Source organism: Mustela erminea, chromosome 6 (assembly GCF_009829155.1).
Source record: "Mustela erminea isolate mMusErm1 chromosome 6, mMusErm1.Pri, whole genome shotgun sequence".
In the NCBI taxonomy this organism is placed as follows: Eukaryota; Metazoa; Chordata; class Mammalia; order Carnivora; family Mustelidae; genus Mustela; species Mustela erminea.
In genome coordinates, this window is record NC_045619.1 from 16,154,702 (window position 1) to 16,174,981 (window position 20,280).

Genomic DNA, 20,280 nt, shown 5'->3' on the forward strand with positions numbered 1-20,280 from the left:
GGGAGTTATCAATTTTACTAGTTTTTTCAAGAAAACAAATTTTGGTTTTGTTGATTATTTTCTTTTGAATATGTCTTTTCTATTTCATTAATTTTACCCCTTATCTTTTTTTTTTTCCAATTTTGAATATTTTTATTTTTTATAAACATATATTTTTATCCCCAGGGGTACAGGTCTGTGAATCATCAGGTTTACACACTTCACAGCACTCAAAAAACCTAGATGTCCATTACCCCTTATCTTTATTATTTCCTTCCTTCTTACTTTCTTTGGATTTAATTTGCTGCTCTTTTGCCAACTTTTAAGACAGATATTTAGCCATTGACTTTTGGCCTTTCCTTTTATAATATATGTATTTAAGGCTCTAATTTTCTCCTCTGCATTAGCAGAATCCCACTTCTTTTTTTCCTTAAAGAGAAGGGTAAGGAGGAGTGCTTTTCATGATGTAACTGTTCTCAGTGCTCTGTTGCCAAAGGTCACAGTTTCTGCCGCCCTCTTGCCGAGATCCACCGGTCCCCTCTCCTTCCTCCTCCACCTTTTTGAGAAGAAGAGCTTCATGCAGATCTGTTCTCTGGATCCAGCTGGCCTCATCCTTTCCTGAGTTTAAAAGTTTGTAAATTATTAGGAAAAATACCCAGTGCACAAATGAAGGGCAATTGGACATCCCATATATTATTATTAAATTCAAACATTTTCTTATTTCCAAACTCATTTTTTTAATTGACCCCTGATTTGTTTAGAAGTATAAAGAGGACCACTCTTCTGGGTACCTTTAAATTTCTAAATTAATTCTATTGTGGTCAGAAAACAGTCTCTGGGTCATTTAAGTTCTTTCAAATTTATTGAGATGTTCTTTATAGCTCAGCAAATGGTAATTGTTACATGTGCATCTGAATAGGAAGTATGTTCTTCAGTTTTGAGGTACAGTTTTCTGCATATGTTAATTGTGTTTAAATCTTCTATATCCTACAGATTTTTCCTTTGATCTTCTATCACTTACTATGAGAGATATGTTAAAATATCTTACATGTGATTGTGAATTAATCTGTTTTGTCTTCTATTTTTCACAATTTTTGCTTTATTTTTGATACTAAATACACTGAAAGTTAGAACTATTATATATTTCAGGTGAAATGAACCTTTTGTAACTGAAAGGTACATTTTTATCTCTAGGAATGTTTTTTGTCTTAAAGTCTATTTTAGATTAGTGTTTGATGGTATATATTTTTTACTTTCAACATTTCTTTATTCTTGCATGCAGCCTGACAATCTATTTTAATCATAATAGTCTGCTTACATATTGTGTGATTGTTAATAAGGCATTTGATTCTACTTCCCACAAAACATTCCCTTTTTATTCCCTTTCTTGATGTCTTTTACATTAATCAGTTATGTGTTAATTTACTGCAGTTTTCCTCTACTATAAAATTTTATAAATTTTCTATTTGTATTTACTAAATCTCAAGTTATAATATCAGCAAGAAAGACCCTACTGAGGACCATCAGGGGTTGTTGAGGATCAATCACTTGGCAATTTTTAAAGACATCTCCATCAGCTCACATAGCTACCTTGTGTGCGCACACGCGAGTGTGTGTGTGTGTGTGTGTGTGTGTGTCAAGAACAATTGAGATCTACTCTTTTAGCAAATTCTAAAGAAACAATACATTATTTTTAATGATAGACTGAGCTGTCCATTTGGTCTTCAGAGCTTATTCATCTTGTAACTGAAAGTTTATACTCTTTGATCAATATTTCCCTTTTCCTGCAACCCCTGTATCTGATAACCACAATTCTTTTCTCTATTATGAGTTCAATATTTTTCTTCATTAAGTTTTATAGATTCTACATATAACTGAGGTCATGCAGTATGTGTCTCTGTGTCTCGCTTATTTCTTTTAGCTTAATAAAAAGGAATTCCTTCCTTTTTAAGGCTGAGTAATATTCCCTTCTATTCAATAATAAATCACATTTTCTATATTCATTCATCTGTCAATGGACACTTAGGTTATTTCCACATGTTGGCTATTTGAATGATGCTACAATGAACATGAGAGTGCAACTATCTCCTCAAGACAGTTATTTTTATTTCCTTTGGATGTATATCCAGAAGTGATATTGCTAGATCAGATAGTAATTCTCTAATGGTTGTACTAATTTGTATTTCCACCAACAGTGTACAGGAGTTCTCTTTTTTGCCACATCCCTGCCAACACATGCTATCTTTTGACTTGTAATAATAGTCATTCTAACAGGTGTGAGGTGATATCTATGTCGTTGTGGTTTTGACTAGCATTTCCCTGATGACCAGTGATGTTGAACATCTTTTCATACACCTGTAACCATGTGTATGTCTTCTTTGAGAAAATCTCTATTCATTTCCTTTGCCCATTTTTTTAACTGGGTTATTTGGGGTTTTTGCTATTGAGTTGTATGAGTTCCTTATATATTTTGGATGTTAACCCCTTAGCAGACACACAATTTGCAAATATTTTCTCTCATTCTGGAGTTTGCACTTCATTTTAGTAATGATTTCCATTGCTGAGCAGAAATATTTTAGTTCAAAGTGGTCTCACTTGTTTATTTTAATTTTTGTTGACTGTGTTTTCAGTGTTCAGTCCAAAAAATCATTAAGACCCATGCCAAGGAGCTTCTCCCCATGCTTTCTTGTAGGTTTGTTATGTTTTTAGGTCTTACATTTAAGTCCTTAATCTATTTTGAGTTGATTTTTATATATGGTGTGAGGTAAGGGTCCAATTTCATTCTTTTGCATACAGATAACCAATTTTCCCAGCAGTATTTATTGAGGAAGCAATCTTTCCCTATTGTGTATTCTTGGCACTTATGTTAAAAATCAGCTAGCCATATAGAAGTGGATTTATTTCTGGGTTTTCTATACTGTTCCATTGATCTATGTGTCTGTTTTTTAGGCCAATACTGTACTGTTTTGATTATTATAGCTTTGTAATAAACTTTGGGGTGGAAACTAGTAATGGATATTAATGCAGCTCAGAAGACAATACAGGTAAAGGATGATAAATAATGAAGAGAACCCAGATAAAGTCCAGATTAGTATCTTTTGTAGCTGTCATAACCTTCTAGAAATTCGCCGATTTCTTAGTACAAATTGACATTAACAAAAGACATAAAGAAAGTGAGAAAGAGATAGGCTTGAAATTACACGACTGAACATGACTTCAAGAAGTCAAAGTGAGTGCAAGCTTTCAGGGTAAAAAAAAAAAAAAAAAGGAGGCTTAAAATCTTATTTGGCGTTTGAAACATAAGCACAGACACACACAAACATTCCTGTTCCCAGACTTCTGCCTGGAATGCAGGTCCTGGAAGGAACTGAGTCCACAGAGGATGTCTTAGATGAATCATAGAAATGGAAGCCATTCAGAAGTTGACTTTGTGAAAACCAGTTCAGAAGGTCGTGGAGGGGCAAGCAAACATACCCTATAGTTAGCTTTTCTGTAGAAACTCACTCTTTCTTTTCTCTCTGTAAATATGAATTGCTATATTTATACATGTGTAACTGTTACCTTTTCATCTTAAAGTTGCTCACTGTACAGGAACTATTTAACTAGATCCCTTATGTACACAAAACAAGTGTCTGACAGAATGTATAAATAGCTTTGAAGTAGGAGTGAGGGTGGGGAACAGTGAAAGGACAGATAGATAGTACAGAGCAAATAATGTAAAGATGTGGCAGGACCTATGGTAGCTCTAATTTTGAATTCCTCCCTCCCTCTCCCTTCTTTCATTCCTTCCTCCCTCCCTCCCTCCCTCCTTTCCTTCCTTAACCAAACTATCACTTATTAAAGATATAAAGATGATATTGTATGAGATATTTCTTATCAAAAGACAACAGGGACTTTCCCTTAATTATTGTCTATTCTTAAAAAAAAAAAAAAAGGGCCCCTATGATCAAGAGTAACAATTATCAGTTGTTTGAAGCTTATTAGGTGTTGCGCAAAGTCCTGTGCCCTTTTATTTCATCACCCAGTGATACATGTAAAAAAATTGCTTCCATTTTACAGAAGAGGAAATGCCAATTCAGAAAGGCAGAGCAGCCTACCCCAATCTGAAACCTAGAACTGCCTAAGTGCAAAGCCCATGCAAAATGGTCCCAGTTTAAACATTTCTACGCACCCCAGAGTATCTAGCATAGAATTGTTTCACACAATGATAAAGGCTTCACAAAATTACACTCTAGTAAATCTTCCCAATTTCATGAGTGACTAAATCATCAAGAGAGAAGGCCACTTCTTGAGGCTTTGGCCTGCATGTGAAAGTGCCCTGAAATTCTGGGCAAGACAAAGTCAGAGAGGAGCAGCCCCCTGGTCACTTCCTAACTGCTAGAAACTGTAAGAGCTCTTGAACCATCTGGCTACTGTGCTGTCCCTGCTTCAGGTCACTCACACAACCTTCCCAACCATCCTATGTGGTAGATGCTGCCATCCCCAATTTACCAAGGGAACCAAGACCCAGAGGCCTTTGCTGACTTGTGGAGGCCACAAAAAGAGACAATATCAGAGCCTGGGCTTACACCTAGGTACTTCTGGCCAGGCTTTAAGATCTTAAACCCAAGGCTAACATTGACTTCACATTTGACCATGCACCAAGTACAGAGTGCAGCCCTTCACAAGCATGATCTTGTTGAATCCTGACAATGGCCCTAAAATATCAGTACTCTTCCAACCAACTTCATGGCAGAAAAGTAAGGTTCAGGAGAATGAAGCAATGAGCTGGATGTCCCAAGCCAGCAAATGGCAGAAAGGAGATTTGAAGCCAGGTCTGTACCATGAGCCTGGCGTTTAAACCACTTGAATAACCTACTTACCTGTGTGTAGAGATTATTCAGGAGCAGGACCTCGCCCAAGTGCATGAAACTTGGTTCATCAGCAAGGAACCAGAAACCATGGCATTTTCTTTGACATATTTCTCTGTTGGGATCCTGGTGTGTGGGGTCCTCAAGTCAGGTTGTGCCTGGAAGGTAGAGGGCCACCTGTTCAGCTCATCCTGGCATGTGTTTCATGCCTTCCACTATGCTTAGGACGTATACATTGTCCCTTCAGTGAAGCCCAGAAGGAAGTCTGGTTTAGTGGGAAAGACACAGAATTGGAGTCAGTCACCTGAAATTCAAAACAAAACAGATTTCTTTCACTCACTTCTGTAGAACATGGTAGATGAACCTGTAGACTCTAGAACCACACTGCCTCTGTTCAAATTTCACTCACAACTTACCTCCCTACCACTTTGCCTATCTGTGACCCAGTTTCTCCATCTGTAAAAAGAGAATGATAATAATAGCATGCTTATCTCCTGGTTGTGAAAATGTAAGGAAATCATGTACACAAAGCCCTTGGAACAGTCCTGGACCAAGGGAAGTGTTTGCACTGATTTTGCCTCCAGCCTTTGTATGCCTACCTGGAAACTGGTACTGGCTAGTGTGTATCTTTATTTTTTTATTTTATTTTTTTTAAAGATTTTATTTATTTATTTGACAGAGAGAAATCACAAGTAGATGGAGAGGCAGGCAGAGAGAGAGAGGGAAGCAGGCTCTCCGCTGAGCAGAGAGCCCGATGCGGGACTCGATCCCAGGACTCTGAGATCATGACCTGAGCCGAAGGCAGCGGCTTAACCCACTGAGCCACCCAGGCGCCCTAGTGTGTATCTTTAAAATGCAGGAATTAACAGTATCCTGTTTCTTTGTCCTCAAAAGAGCAGCTTCCTCTTCCTACCTTGGAGAACTGTCTCAGTTCACAGACATAAAAGCACCCAGGACGTTACCTGGCGCATCGTGGGTACCCAGTAAGCATTATTATTACCCATTTATGATGTGAGCCTCGCCTTACTTTTCAGCAAAGTGGGTAGCCTCGGGAAGACTGCCCAGTACGTGCTGCTATCATCATTTTACAAATAAGGGAACCAAGACCCAGAGACTTTCACTAAGGTTAACATGTTATACACGTCCTACAATGTAGGTCAAAATGCTGTGTAAGCAATGAGATGCTGTACAATAGGGAGCTGCTACCACCGCCCACGCCTGCCTCCTCCATCAGCACCTCCCCACCCCATGTGCTTCTTCAACCTCCAGCCACTCCCTCCCTCCCTTTCCGGTTGGAAGCTGCCTCCTAGTCCCCTCTGCCTCCTGACTCTTCCCATCCCTTGTTATTTCCCAGCTGTCCCTGGACCCTGCTCCTTCCCAGGCAGATCCTCTCCCTGCAAACATCTGCCTCACCCTCCAGGGTTAGCAGAGCCTTCCCATTCCTCTCCCTTGTCCACTGGGCCTCTGGCAGGAAGCCGTTCCCTCCTCTCTCCACCCTGTTCCCTTTGGTAACACCCTGCACACATGGGAATTATTTCTTCTGGCAACAGGTGTCCAGCTGTTAAAGAGACAGATCAGTCTTTGCCAGAAGGAGACAGGAAGGGAGGTGGAAAAATGAGACCCAAATGGAAAAGGCCTCCCTCCCTGCTCCGGCCAGAAAGTCTAAGAAATGGGGAGGTGTGCATAGAAGCCACTGAACCCAGAAGGGTGCAAGAAAGCAAATCACAGATTTTTATCTGAGGAGCTAGATTCACCTAAACGCCCACTTCTTACCCAGACAAGCCCCAGAAAGCCCCTCTCAAGAGCAAGTGGAATGCAACAGGTGTGAAAACAAAGAATAAACTAAGATGCCAAAGTGAAGGGTCACCCACTCTAAAGACTCATTTCTAGTTACTTCCGCAACTGTATTCACCACCGACAGAATACAGGATGGAACTATCTCCAAGTTTAAGCAAATGGATAACCTAAAGTACAAGGACGGTGCCTGGTACACAGTAAGCATTATGTGTGTATTAGTTAATTGTACAGCTTTATCATCAATAATGATAAGAATGCATCAAAGTTCTGGGAAAGGAGATTAGGGATTTTGGAGTTAGAGACCTGGTCTGAAGTTCCCCTTCAAGCTCACTCTCCTTCTACCCTTCTTCCCAGTTCTGCCCTTGGTTGCTGCCTTCAAAGAGTTTATTTGACTTCCTTTCACTTAAGCTCTGTTGACTTTTGAAAACGTGTGTTTCATCTCCACCCCTTCCACACACAAACACACACGGGGTTCCACGGAAAAGACAAATCATGGAAATAAAACCTCATAAATCCCTTGACCAGCACTTTGACAGACTTGCTCAGGAACCTAACTGCTAGTCATTTCGAAAGTTTAGTCTTCCAAGAGGTCAAGCTACACACAGTGGATGTACATTTTGAGCCCAAATTCCTGAGGGCACTAGTGACTAACATTTAAATGTCATCTTCTTGGGATGCTTGGATGACTCAATTGGTTAAGCGGCCGGCTCTTGATTTGATGATCTTAAGCTCAGGTCATGATCTCAGGGTCATGGGATAGAGCTCTGCATTGGGCTCTGCACTGAGTGTGGAGTCTGTTTGAAGATTCTCTCTTTCTGACCCTTCCCCCGGTCATGCACTCGCTCTCTGTCTAAAATAAATAAATCTTTTTATAAATAAATAAATAAATAAATAAATAACTATCATCTTCTTGAAAAGTTTCTAGAAGAATAATCAGATTCAGGCTAAAAGACATGACATTCCACTTTTCACCTCAGATTCCACTCTGGAAACTTGACCTTAGTCTTTCTGTTTAGTTTTTTCCACTTTTACTTCCTATTCCATGCCTGACTCCACCCCCAACCCCAAACACACATGTATGCAAATAAACCCAGTGTTTCCAGCTACACAGAGCTCTTCTGGGTTCTTCAAATGCACCATGCACTCTCATATGCTTCCCCAATGGGAACTCTGATTCATCCTTCGAATCCTGGCCCATGCAAAGGGATTTCAGCACATCTGGAAAATATACCCCTTTTCTCTCATCTCATGACACTGCCTTAATATATAATACTGTGGCCATTGGTTTAACCATCTGCTTTTCATTCTTCAAGGTCAGAAACTATATCAGGCACCTAATTTCTTAACATCTACTATAGTCAGTACCTGGCATATAACAGGTGCTCAGTGAATGTGTGAAAAATGAAATAGTGGAATGTTTCAGAGGTTACTATGTGTGAATGAGGCTCACATTTCATTTAAGACCTGCTGGTAGAGCCCTTTTAGTCCATTTATCTAGTGCTACGAAATGATATTCAGAGTAGTTTAACATAACCCAACACAGAGTAGCTTAAAACAGCAATCATTTTAATGCCTCTCACAGCATCTCTGAGTTAAGAATTCAGGAAATACTTGGCTGGCAAGTATTGGCTGGGTCAATGTCATTCACTCAGTTGCATTCAGTTACAGTCTGACAGTGGTTGAAGCTGGAATAGTGTGGAGAAGTTGGGGATTGAGAGGCTGGAGTGCGACTGGGTATCTCTCCCCATGTTATCTCAAGGACTCTCCATGTGATCTCTCTGCATGGGTGTGCTACTTTGAGCTTCCTCCCAACATGGCAGCTCAGAGAAGTTGGCCTATTTATATGAAGACTGGAGTCCTCAAGAGGAATCACCACTTATGACCTACACTTGGAAAGTCATGCATTTGTCACTTCCACTGTACCTTGGCCAAAACAGTCACCAAGATTGTCTGGTTTTCAGAGAACATAGACCCCGCTTTCCATGAAAGGAAAGTCAAAAAATTTGCAAACACATTTTAAAACCACCCCATTTAAATGCAATATGAATAGAAAAAGGACAACTGTGGAAAAACATGAAATTAAGTCTATAGTGTGGTTAATAGTAATGTGCCAATGCTAATTCCTTAGTTTCAACAAATTTAACCATGGAACTGTAAGATATTAGGGGAAACTGGATGATGGGATATGGGAAATCTCTCTACTATCTTTGCAACTTTTCTACAAACCCAAAATCATTCAAAAATAAAAAGCTGAGTTAAAAAAAATGCTATACACTTCCTTCTCTCCACTCTACGAGCTGTTAGAGAGCAACTAGTCTTAAACAAAGAAGCTCACATGTATGCAAAAACTAAGAAATAATTCCGGCAATCTTCCATTCTGGTCAAGCAGGATTTACCACACCATCTACAATTAGGTATTCACAAAGTTCTGTGACATACACTTAAATGCCCATCTCCCTTATTAGATGCTATGTCCCCTGAAGGAACTTCTCTTTCTATTCTTTTTATCCACAGTACTCAGAAATATGTTAAATTAATGTACAAGTTTGAACCATATGAAAATGCCAGTTTCATAGCTCGAAAACAATTGAATGGTAGCAAACAATCTACAAACAACTGAATGAAATGGACTTTCCTTATCTTTTCCATATTTTTTGTGCAAAGGGAATAACAGAGTCCAAAATTCCTAAAGAAGGAATTCTTTTATAAAATAGTATTGATCTATATTTTTCACTGGGAGCTCCACAAAGACCTTGGAATTCCTTACCCACTGGCCTCTTGAGCCCTCTCTAACTTCTTATCTCCAGAGCAGATGCCTTTGCTGAGCTGAGAAAGTCTGCCTTGTTCTAGTAGGCCAACAGCCAGAGGCCACAGACCTCCAGATGCAGACATGAACGTTCGGGGTGGGGTCCATGATAGCAGAGGATCCAGGCCCAGCTGGAAGGCAGCCATGGGCGCTGCTGGAGCAGGAGGCTGCAGGAAGCGAGGGAAGGAGGAAGTTATCTTGTTGGCAAACCCCACCCCTTCTCTAGTTCCCAGGAGGTCAAGCAGATGTCATCAGATGAATTTTTCCAGACTTGAATGGAAGATCTAATATGATTCTAACAGGAGATGGTGGGGGGCACATTTTGCCACTTTCCTTCTTCCCTTTTTTCTTTTTAAACCCAAACTTAGGAGCAACGGCAGCCGCCCTAGTATTGTGTTAGGTTGTATATCACTCTGCATGGCCCATATAAGCAAGAAACAGTCACCAGAAGGACAAAGGTAATTTGAGTCCCATGCATGCTACATGACTTCCTCCAGGATCAAATTAAGACATGTCTTCAGACACATCCGAGGGGAGAAGGTGGGGAGTGACACTTGGTGGCCCAAAAAGTTCTGCCACCATGATGGTCTCCAACTAGTTGTTGAGTCATATCCAGAAATGTGTTGCCTGTTTCTCTGTTTATGAATTATCCTTCCCCAAACAGAACAGCTGGAGCATTTTGTTCTCCATTCTTTGAATACAACTGGGCTTTCCAATTTCTTCTATAGTTTAACACACACACACAGCAATAAAACACAGAGCCATTTTCTGTGGTATTTAGTTAATGATGCAGTGTCTGGCAGCCTCTCCTCCTTCACCAAAGCCATCCTTGGGAAAAGTTCTCATTCAAACACTCTAGAGGTTGTTTTTAACTGGCAAGTCCCAAGACTTAGACATTTTTTGGGCAATCTGGTTCTTATTTTAACTGAAACTAGTTTATTCTCCTCAGAACAAAAGAATGCCAACAATTCATCAGTCCTTCACACTGCTATGTCACCAGCCAGAGTCTTCCTGAGCTCTGAGAAACAGTGCTTCAGGAGATTAAAATAGAGAGAGAGAGAGAGAGTTCCTGATGGTTGTGCGAGGCATCTGTTTTTAATTGGTCTTATTCTTTATTCTGTGTGGCCATGCAGCAAAGGAGTATGCTGAGACCCAGTGTACATCATGACTGAGAGACTTTGGAGCCAGACACACTAAGGTATGAGCCACACTCCAATGAGAACTGGGATGTAATCAACACAGGGCTGGTATGGGAAGAGGGTACTTCTGTGAAAGATCAGGAATGTAATACTAGCTCAAAGGCCTACATGCAATAGAATCTTTTTGCAGATCATCCTATAGATCTTCAGAGTCAGACACACAAAAGCTCATCCATGGGTTCCAGAATACTAAATAATAATGTTGACCATGTAATGCCAACTATGTGCCAGGTTCTGGTCTAAACCCTCTTCTGGTCTCATCCTTCTCAGGAGACCACGGGCACCAAAGAGGATTGGAAATACCACAGTGATTATTAATCTGATGACCACCCAAAAAAGAGCAGAATGCCCCACGTCTCTTGGATCCTGTCACAAACCCAAAGTATGCTCTTCTTTTATAATTATATCTCAGTCTTTTGGAGGATTTAGAAGATCTTTATTTTTGTACATGGAAGAATATTTATTGTTTAGGCCATCTCTAGAGAAGATGACCCATTATAAGTCACTTCAGTTAACTTCGTCCTAAGTCTCTCCAACTTTTTTCCTCCTCTCCTCTTCCCACCCTTCTTTTCTTCTTTCCCTCACTGAGTTAGTCAACATATAATTATTGAAAATTTAATTACATGCCTGATTATCCTGGGCATTGAGGGATATAGTAATGTATCTGTCAGAATGGGCTACACCATGTTCCAATGACAAACAACCCAAGAACTTAATGTTTTAAAGCAAGAAAGGCTTATTCTCTTAATGCTTCTTACTCATTGAGGCTTGGAAAAAATATGCAAAATAGGAAAATGAAGAGGATATCCTGATCACAGCCTATATACCAATAGCATATCTGCTCGTTTGCCCACATTTTCTCATTTAATTTTCACAACAGCCCTACGAGATGAGAAATGAGGTTCAGAGAAAAATTAGTTCTTTATGTAAGTTGAGACCTGCCTCATAATAGAAGCTCTGTAACTATTAGGCTATTACTATCATTGTTAGTATTATTATTATTACTGGAAAGGAGGAATAGGATGTGGGTCAGTATATTCATGTTCAAAGCAAGAAGGAGAGCCCAAGGTAGGTATGTTCCAAAAATAGGAAGGAGACCCCCTTGGACAGGAAGTCTTCAATTCCTGGGAAGTCTGGGATCCCTTTGAGACACCGATGAATATCATGGACCCACTCCCCAGAAACATGTATACACACACAAACTTTGCACAGATCTTCAGATTCACAGACACACCAAAGCCCATCCCTGGATTCCAGAATAATAAATAATAATGGTGACCATGTAATGCCAACTATATGCCATGCTCTGGTTTAACACTTCACACAAATTATCTCATTTAATCCTTAGAGCAACCCTAAGGAGGTAGGTATAATTATTATTTCATTCTTTGTAGACAAGGACACAGAGACCAAGAAGTTAAATGACTTGTGAAAGGTACACCAAAATGGCTCTAAAGGCAGTATACTTCCCACCTCACCCTACTGAGACTGAAGACCCCACCTGCTGAAGGGTACTGAGTTCCCTTCCTGCATTCAAACACAAAACAAAACAAAACAAAAAAAACACAAAAAAGAAAAAAAAAACTTGTGTTTTTAAGAGCAGATTCTTTGACCAATGAAACAAAATCATGACCACCTGTTCTTCTTACCTGACACCTGCGGACCAAAGCCCTTTCCCAGCATGACCATGAAAGTAAAAACCACTTGATTCCATGGCCATCCTGATTGAGAAATAACTGGTTCCAGAGGTGTTACCATGCAAATCCTTTGAAATAATGAGCTGCCTCACGCAAGCAGAAACTCCCTCCCCACCTGTCTCTTCATGAGAAGTGTGTGAAAATTCCTTTCCACCTCAGAGTCTCAGATATATTGATGGCTTAAGCTCTCACCCGCACGACACCTTCAAGTATACCACCAATCCTTCTCCATTAAGTCCAGCAGTGTAACAGAGAAGAGGCCAAAACTGTGGGAAGGTCTCAACGAGCAGGGGCAGGTAGCACACCCACAATTAATTATACACATTTATTAGAGAGCTGGTAAGCAAATCAATGTCATCAATGATTTATTCCCTAATTTGCTTTGAGTATGCACCTCATAAATCAATGATAGAAAATGGCATTAAAGCGTTGGTGTTAACTGTCAGCAAAAGGCAGTGTACCGATTCTTTTAATTAAAAGAATGTGTGTGGTGAATATGTCCATGTGTTATATTAGATATGGTGCATTTTTAAATTGCTTTTTCACATCAAAAGAAATGCTAGAAGTTTGGAAGAGGACGAAGAACTGTAAATTCACAGTAAGTGGCAAGAGTCCTGGCATTCCTGGGTGATGTATGGTAATTTGATATGTAGGCTCCTCCAAGAGCATTCTGGGAAGGGAGATAATGTTCTCTAGTTCCAGGCCAGGCTAAATGGATCCAAAATAAGAGCCATTGCTGACATTCCACCAGAAGGACATAGAAAACAATGAAATGTGGCATCCCTTCCTTTTGGGTACCAGATAAAATTGATTCTATCTTTCCCGAAGAGCTATATATAAACTATGGAAATTGAGTGCTTATCCAAAACTGACAGTCAAGGTAGCAGTGTTTTCCCCCTCCTCCAAAGTTCTGAGGATTAGACAACTTCTTTAGATAAGAAATTAACAAAAAATAATATTAAAAAACCACAGTACTTGCTTAGGTGAAGAAGAGAATCTATTACAATACAGCATGAATTTCTATTTCAATCTTGCCTGAAAACAACAGCTATTGTTAAAATAGATGGCACATGGAAAATATACATTTTTATACTTGATTTTAACCAAAAGACCAAGAAGCAATAAGAAGCACACTTATGAAAGAGAAACCTGTTACTTATATATAGGGACACCCATGTCTCAAGGAGAATATAGTCTGCCAGCCACTCAATGTTTCTAGCCTAAAAGAAATCAGGCTTGGGGTGCCTGGGTGGCTCAGTGGGTTAAGCCTCTGCCTTCAGCTCAGGTCATGATCTCAGGGTCCTGGGATCGAGTCCCTCATCAGGCTCTTTGCTTGGCAGGGAGTCTGCTTCCTCTTCTCTCTCTCTCTCTGCTTGCCTCTCTGCCTACCCGTGATTTCTCTCTGTTTAAAAAAAAAAAAAAAAAAAAAAAAAGGAAATCAAGCTTCTATGAAGGAGAAACAGTGGGTAGAGACAGTGTAGCTGCCTCGATGTAAACACAGGCTTTGAGTCAGGTAGACAAGGGTTGAAATTATGGCTCAAATAAATACTATGTCACCTGGGAAAGAGTGCTTTAATCTCCCAAGGTCCCTTGTTTTTGCATCTGCAAGAAGGGCATAAGAAAATCTATAATTTACAGGATTATAGGATTACAAAAGATAATGCATGTAAATCAATTAGCAGGGACTTCTGAGCTACAAAGATGCTCCATAAATGGTCAAAACAAAGTAAAACAGGGCAAAACAAACATGAGAAGCAAAGGTGTGGGGCAGGGTAGAGAGGATAGATGCACAGTACAAAGCCTTACAGTGGGATAATAAATGGTAGTATGTGCCCGAGGGTAGAGAAATTTACTGGAGATGTTGAGGTGGAAGAAGAAAGGAGGAGATGGTGGGAGGGAATAAAATTCCTGAGTAAAGAGCTGCATGACTTCAAGATGGCCTCTTCATATCTTGAACCTCAAGTCTTAAGTGGTAAAACGGGAGTTTGGTGCTACATGATCTCTGGGTACCTTTCAGTTCTAAAAGTCTGGGAATGTGTTAGCCAGAGATCAAGTGGGCTGAGGGTTTCCTGATTTCTGGGGGATAGCACGTAAGTTCTGTCCCTGAGTTTATTTTTTAAGATTTTATTTTTAAGTAATCTCTATATCCAACATGGGGCTCAAACGCACAACCCCAAGATCAAGAGTTGCACACTCCTCTAACTAAGCCAGCCAGGCACCCAGGTCCCTGTGTTTAGATCAGTTCTTCCCACCTGTGTCTTAAACGAGTCTCTTTTACAGTGTTTCATTCCTCAAACTTGGGCTAGGAAAGGACCAGGAGGCCAGCTGAAATACACTGTTCCCATATTGGGGTATATGCCGGGTTTGGTTCTTTCCTGTTCAGAGATTGTAGAAATGTGGGCTAGCTACAATACCGTGTGTGCCGACATGCCTGCAAATACCCCATGTGCTGCTGAGGATGTCTGGAAGCAATAGGCAAGGCACGAGAAAGAGCTGGCAGGGTCCTCTTAAGTAACCACTCTGCCTCTACCGACTTCTTCTCCTATTCTTTTCTCTGCCTGGAATGCCCTTTTCACCCTTGATCTCGGTCTTTCTCCGGAAACTCTTCTGTATTTCTTTTAGGCTCTAAAGGTAAAGGGAGCCTCCCTAGGAAGTCATTTACACTTCGCTCAGATAGATGCAGTCAAGGTCCCTCAAGAGCACAGTGTACTTCTCTGCCGGCTTTCACTGCGTTCTTGTTTATGGTACAGCCCCTGCCCAGAAGCTTCTTCCCGGGTCCAGGCTTATTTACCCAACTCTCTGCTCCAGAGCTCGTGATATCTCCCTGCAGAGTAAAATGGTTAGAAACTCTGGAGAAAGCCAGTCTGGCTCCATCATGCCTAACCGGGTTATCTTGAGCAAGTTACTTACTTGCGCATGGGTAAAGTAGAGGTAATAGTATCCCCAGTTTGGATCAGACCCCTTGTTAGTGTTCTCGTGGTGTTCTATGTACTTCTTTCCTTTGTGGTATGGACCACCAGTGTACATAAGTCGTGGATTAGGTAGTTAACACTTTCATATATGTCTTCTCTCTCAGAATACAAGCTCCACTGACGCATAGACCAACACTGCATCACTTGATGCTTTATTTCAAGTTTCTAGAAGTTGGTTGAATGGGTGAAGCAAGGAAGGAAGGAAGAAATGAGAGAGCATATGTATGACTGAATTATATTACTTTCAATATTCTCTACCAGATGGTTAGTCCCTTGAGGGAAGAGTGTATCTTTCAATCTTTATATCCCTTATGCTGCCTAACATGGAATAGATGTTGAACATGAAGCAGAATTTAATTAAAGGGTCCTCTCTGTATAGGGGCAAGTACACTCTGGGAGCAGTAAGCATTCTCCCTGTAAATCCTGTGTTCCCTTGAGATGGACCACTTGTCTTTCTGCTGTTTTCATCTCCGTTTCTCCACCTGCGAAAGCAGAGTAATTGGCCCATGACACGCCAACACTACGTCACTAAACCTCAGGCTGTCAGCTCAGAAACCAGGGCAAACCTTGTCCAGTTCCCATGACCTCATCGAACAAAATCATGGGGCAGGGTGGACCCCACCCTCACTGCAGCACACTGGCATGAACACACAGCCAACATCAGGGTTTGGACTGTCCTTGCTTGTGCAGTGGAGGTGCAGGCTCAGCCACACTCAAGGGTTTTATAAGAGATACTTGTATTGACTTGTACTGAAGGCCATTGCTTCAGGTAAACCCACCTCAGAAACACTGAATCTCAGGATCTGGACTTAAACTATGTGGATTTTAAAACTAGGGTTCTTCAAAAATTTTGTATCAGCCATATCTAAACATTTGGAAGTTGTTATTTATAATTCTCTGATATAACTGCATAAAACACTGAACCCAAGACCTACCAAAAGTCTAAAGAGTCATATATGCACAAAGCTATAAATATATGGTGGTAGATACATCTTCATTGACATATACTTTATATTAAACATGGTGCTATATATACCAAGTATATAAAAAGGAGAAGGGAGTTGGGGTAAATTGGAAGGGAAGGTGAATCACAAGAGACTATGGACTCTGAAAAACAATCTGAGGGGTTTGAAGTGGCGGGGGGGGTGGGGGGTTGGGGTACCAGGTGGTGGGTATTATAGAGGGCACGGATTGCATGGAGCACTGGGTGTGGTGAAAAAATAATGAATACTGTTTTTCTGAAAATAAATAAATTGAAAAAATTAAAAAAAAAAAAACGTAAACATGAAACAGACCCAACTCTCAAAGATCTCCCTGATAATCAGAAGAAATGGTATCATCATAATAATTCATATCAGTTAGAGTATCTTTGGGTGCAAATAACAGAAAATGCTAATTCATACTGACTTTAGTAATTCAGAAATGTAGCAGCAAGTCCAAGGATGGGGGAGGATTTAGAATTGGGTGAGTTTGTGGCTGACAGCATCATCAAGAATGGAGGTCTTTTCCATTTCTCTGCTCGTGTGTTCAGTGTTGCCTTCTTCCTCCGTTTAGGAAATTACTTCATTCTTATGTGCCAGTTCCAGATATAACACCTGGATATGACAATTTCCAGAGGCAAAATGAGGCTATCTCTTCTGTGTTCTCCTTTGTAAACCCCCTTTCCCACCACTGTCCAGACCTGAGTCACATTCCCATCTCTACCCCAACCATTGGCAAAATAGGCATGGGACCATGGTGAGGACTTATTCCTGAGTTTATGATGGTGGGCAATGTTTCCAGAAACATATGGAAGAGGCAGACACCAAAACATAATTGAGGTTCTAGAACTCAAGACAAAGGGAAGGTAGATGGTAGGAGGACAACTAAGATCTGCTAGAATATTTAACATCAACTTGGCATTTGATGCTATGTATGCTTTTCATACCCATTATCACTTGAATATAAACTCCATGAGCTCATATACCTATTGTAGCTTTTGTTCTAGGATGTATCATAAACACAGAGAAAATTCCTAGCACACAATAAATACTTAAGAAATGTGTGTTGAATAAATGAAATATTAACCACATTATTTCACCCTCATGGAAACAAAAGTTGATAGTGGTTATATGGATTATTCAATCATCTAGCTATGGAATTTCAAAAGAAAGATTTGAACTCATATGTGCTAGACTTCATATCCAGTGTTTTTTGAATCACTTTGGCTTAGCTGCCTTATTTATTAGAGAGGTATGGGTAAAGTGTTTTGGCATCTTCTGGCATAGGTTATTGATTTTTACTGGGACACTTAGAAGACTTCATGGAGAAGTAACATATAATTTCTACATGGAGTTCTCAATGTACACATTCATACATATAATAATAAGTAACTCTTGCTGGGAAGAAGTCCAAAATTCTAAATTTTCATGCACTAATTATAAGTACATAATCTGTATATGTGCATAAGGAAAATATTTTTTCATATTTTTAAAAAAGTCTTTGCAGTATTTTCAGCTGCTGTATTTAATAACAACCCACTGGATTTTTTTTTTTTTTTCAGTTTCTACTTTGATATGTCAACATTTGCCTTAAGTTGTAATGTGAGATTGGCTTCATAATCTGGAGTGGTGTGCCTGAGCCATTTCATTCACCAGTACAGTCATTCAACAGCTATTAATTGAGTGTATCATGGGCTATGTAATGGTCTAAATGTGGAGGACATGCAGGGAACAATATTAGCCAAGCGTCCACTTGTAGACTCTGCAAGGTGGTGGCAGGAGCTATGAAGAAGCTCTCAACAGTGGAAACGGATAGGAGCCCAGGATGGTGGGAGAAGAAAGGATGCTCTTTTATACACAAAATTAGAGACAGCCTTTTAGCCAAAGTGATATGTGAGCAGACTAGCATGAAGGCAGGGTGAAGAATATTCCAGAATGAAAGAACAGGAAACACAAATTCCCTGAGAGAGGGTAATGCTTGATGTGTTTGAGGAATGGTGAAGAAGTCAGTGAAACCAGAACAGGAGCGGGTAAAATGATGGCAGGAGGTGGGATCAGGGGTGTCCCCAGAGCACACCTATGGGTTCATGGGCTTGGAGGCATGGCCCACTGCAGGGGTGGAAGAGGAGTATGCATGACCCCTCAAACCAGCCTCACTGAACTCCAACTGGGGAAGAGAACACACCAGCAGAGGCCATCATGTAATATCCACACACACACAAATGAAATTTGAGACACAGTGTTAACCAGGCTGGACTGGGAAGTCAAAAAGTCCTATGACAGAATCCAGGTTCTGTCATGTACTTGCCACACATACTTTGTCCTGGGAAAGTGACATAAACTGTCTGAGTCTCAGCCTTTTCATCTTAAAATATTATGATCGTACTTACCTCATTTTGCTGTGAGAACTAAGCAAAATAGAGTATGCAACGCAATTAAAAGTGTCTGGCACATAGTAGGTGTTCATTAAAGCACACCATTGTTATTACCATCACCATTACTACTACTATTCACTGGTACTTGCTCAACATGACAGACACTCTCACCAGGTTAGGTTCTTCCCAGGCTAACTATTCAAAACTAGGAAGAGTCTTTCCAGAAACAAACCATTTGCACTTGCAGAAACAGCAGTGATGTCCCTTAGTGAAAAACTGGGAGCCGCAAGAAGCAACTAAGAAGCTAGCATACCTCCATGTGAAGGAGCAGAGGACGATCCACCTGAACCAGGAGGAGGGGAAGAAGAACAAAGTGCCCTCTTCGACAGCCCCAGGGCCCTGCTGCCTGGGATTTCACACCTAATAAGCTCTTTCAGGGCCGTCTCTCAGCATCCCAGGAGCAGACTGTTTTCCTTGCATATTCTCTGAGGAGCCAAATATGACTCATCTGAACTGCACACCTGGGCCTGTGGTTTGGGCCATGGCAGAGGGGACAGGACAGGGAGTTGCCCTAAGGCCCAGGGTGCATACAGAAGTCCTTGACGTAGGAGATTTCAAGGCTACCTAACTGCAAAGTTTTCTTGCCTCCCTACCCTGTTATCAGTAAGGATAAAGGGGGCCTATTTGTCTTTCTTAAACTGCATCCAAAAGGTCTCAGCTTGTGGGGGGATAAAATGACTGTACCTGGAAGATTTGTGGTATCAGGCAGGAGGGAAGGGTGAATGGTGCAAGCAGGAAAGATAAAGAGGTGTGTTGAAGGGTTGCTGTCTGACGACACATCAAGGCAACATGGAGACAGAGAAGGACATCTCATTCTGCTTCCAGGTCCCAGTCCCTTCTTTTCTGACCAGAACAAGGCAGAGTGACATAGGATATGCTCTTGCACAGGAAAGTTCACCAGTGTATGCCTCAGGCAGTCTTTCATTAAGGCTGTAGGGTACATCAGACTCCCATGTCAGTCCCCTGGACTCTCCCCAGCCAGGACTCCTGCTCAGCCCTCCTCTAGCGCTGAGCCAATCCTAACTTCCAGTGGTTTTCTTTTAATGCCTTTTTAACAATTGTCTGAGACCAGCTGTGACAGGCTGACACAGGGCTAGGCAGGAGGGTCCTGCAAAGGTGCAGAAAACGCATCCCTGTGTTCACACCCTTCAGAGTCCGGCTTCACTTCCCATAGTTGCACCAGCTCCCCCTCCCACAAATACTTACCCCGTGCAAACAGTTTAACAGGCTCTTTATGAAGCTCTGAGTTCAGCTTCAACACTACCATTCACCAGCTAAGTGACCTCAGGCAGGAAAGGTGCTCTCCTAGGAACTGTTTTCTCATCTGCAAAATAGGAATAATCCCTCTTGTCCTGCCCACGACAGCTAGATTGTTGTGAATCCTAGAGACGACAACCACAGAAGCCTTTGAAGAAATTAAACATTATATAGAACCCAGATATCAGAAAGTGTTAAAATTCCTTAGCTGGTAGGAATAGCAAGCATGAGAGGCTTCAGGCACAATGGGATGCCCCCACCAAGTTATCAAAGGTGAGGTTCTAGAAGCCCGCAGGGTCTTTCTCAGC

General features: G+C 41.0%; 1 long non-coding RNA gene across 1 annotated transcript; it reads right to left on the reverse strand.

Moving 5' to 3' along the window:
- Window positions 1-236: 236 nt before the first annotated feature.
- On the reverse strand, window positions 237-20,280 carry LOC116592334. Its single transcript, XR_004286454.1, has 3 exons — window positions 19,987-20,280; window positions 4,842-4,987; window positions 237-597 (listed from the first exon to the last, which is right to left on the reverse strand). It is a non-coding gene; the product is annotated as an uncharacterized LOC116592334 (long non-coding RNA).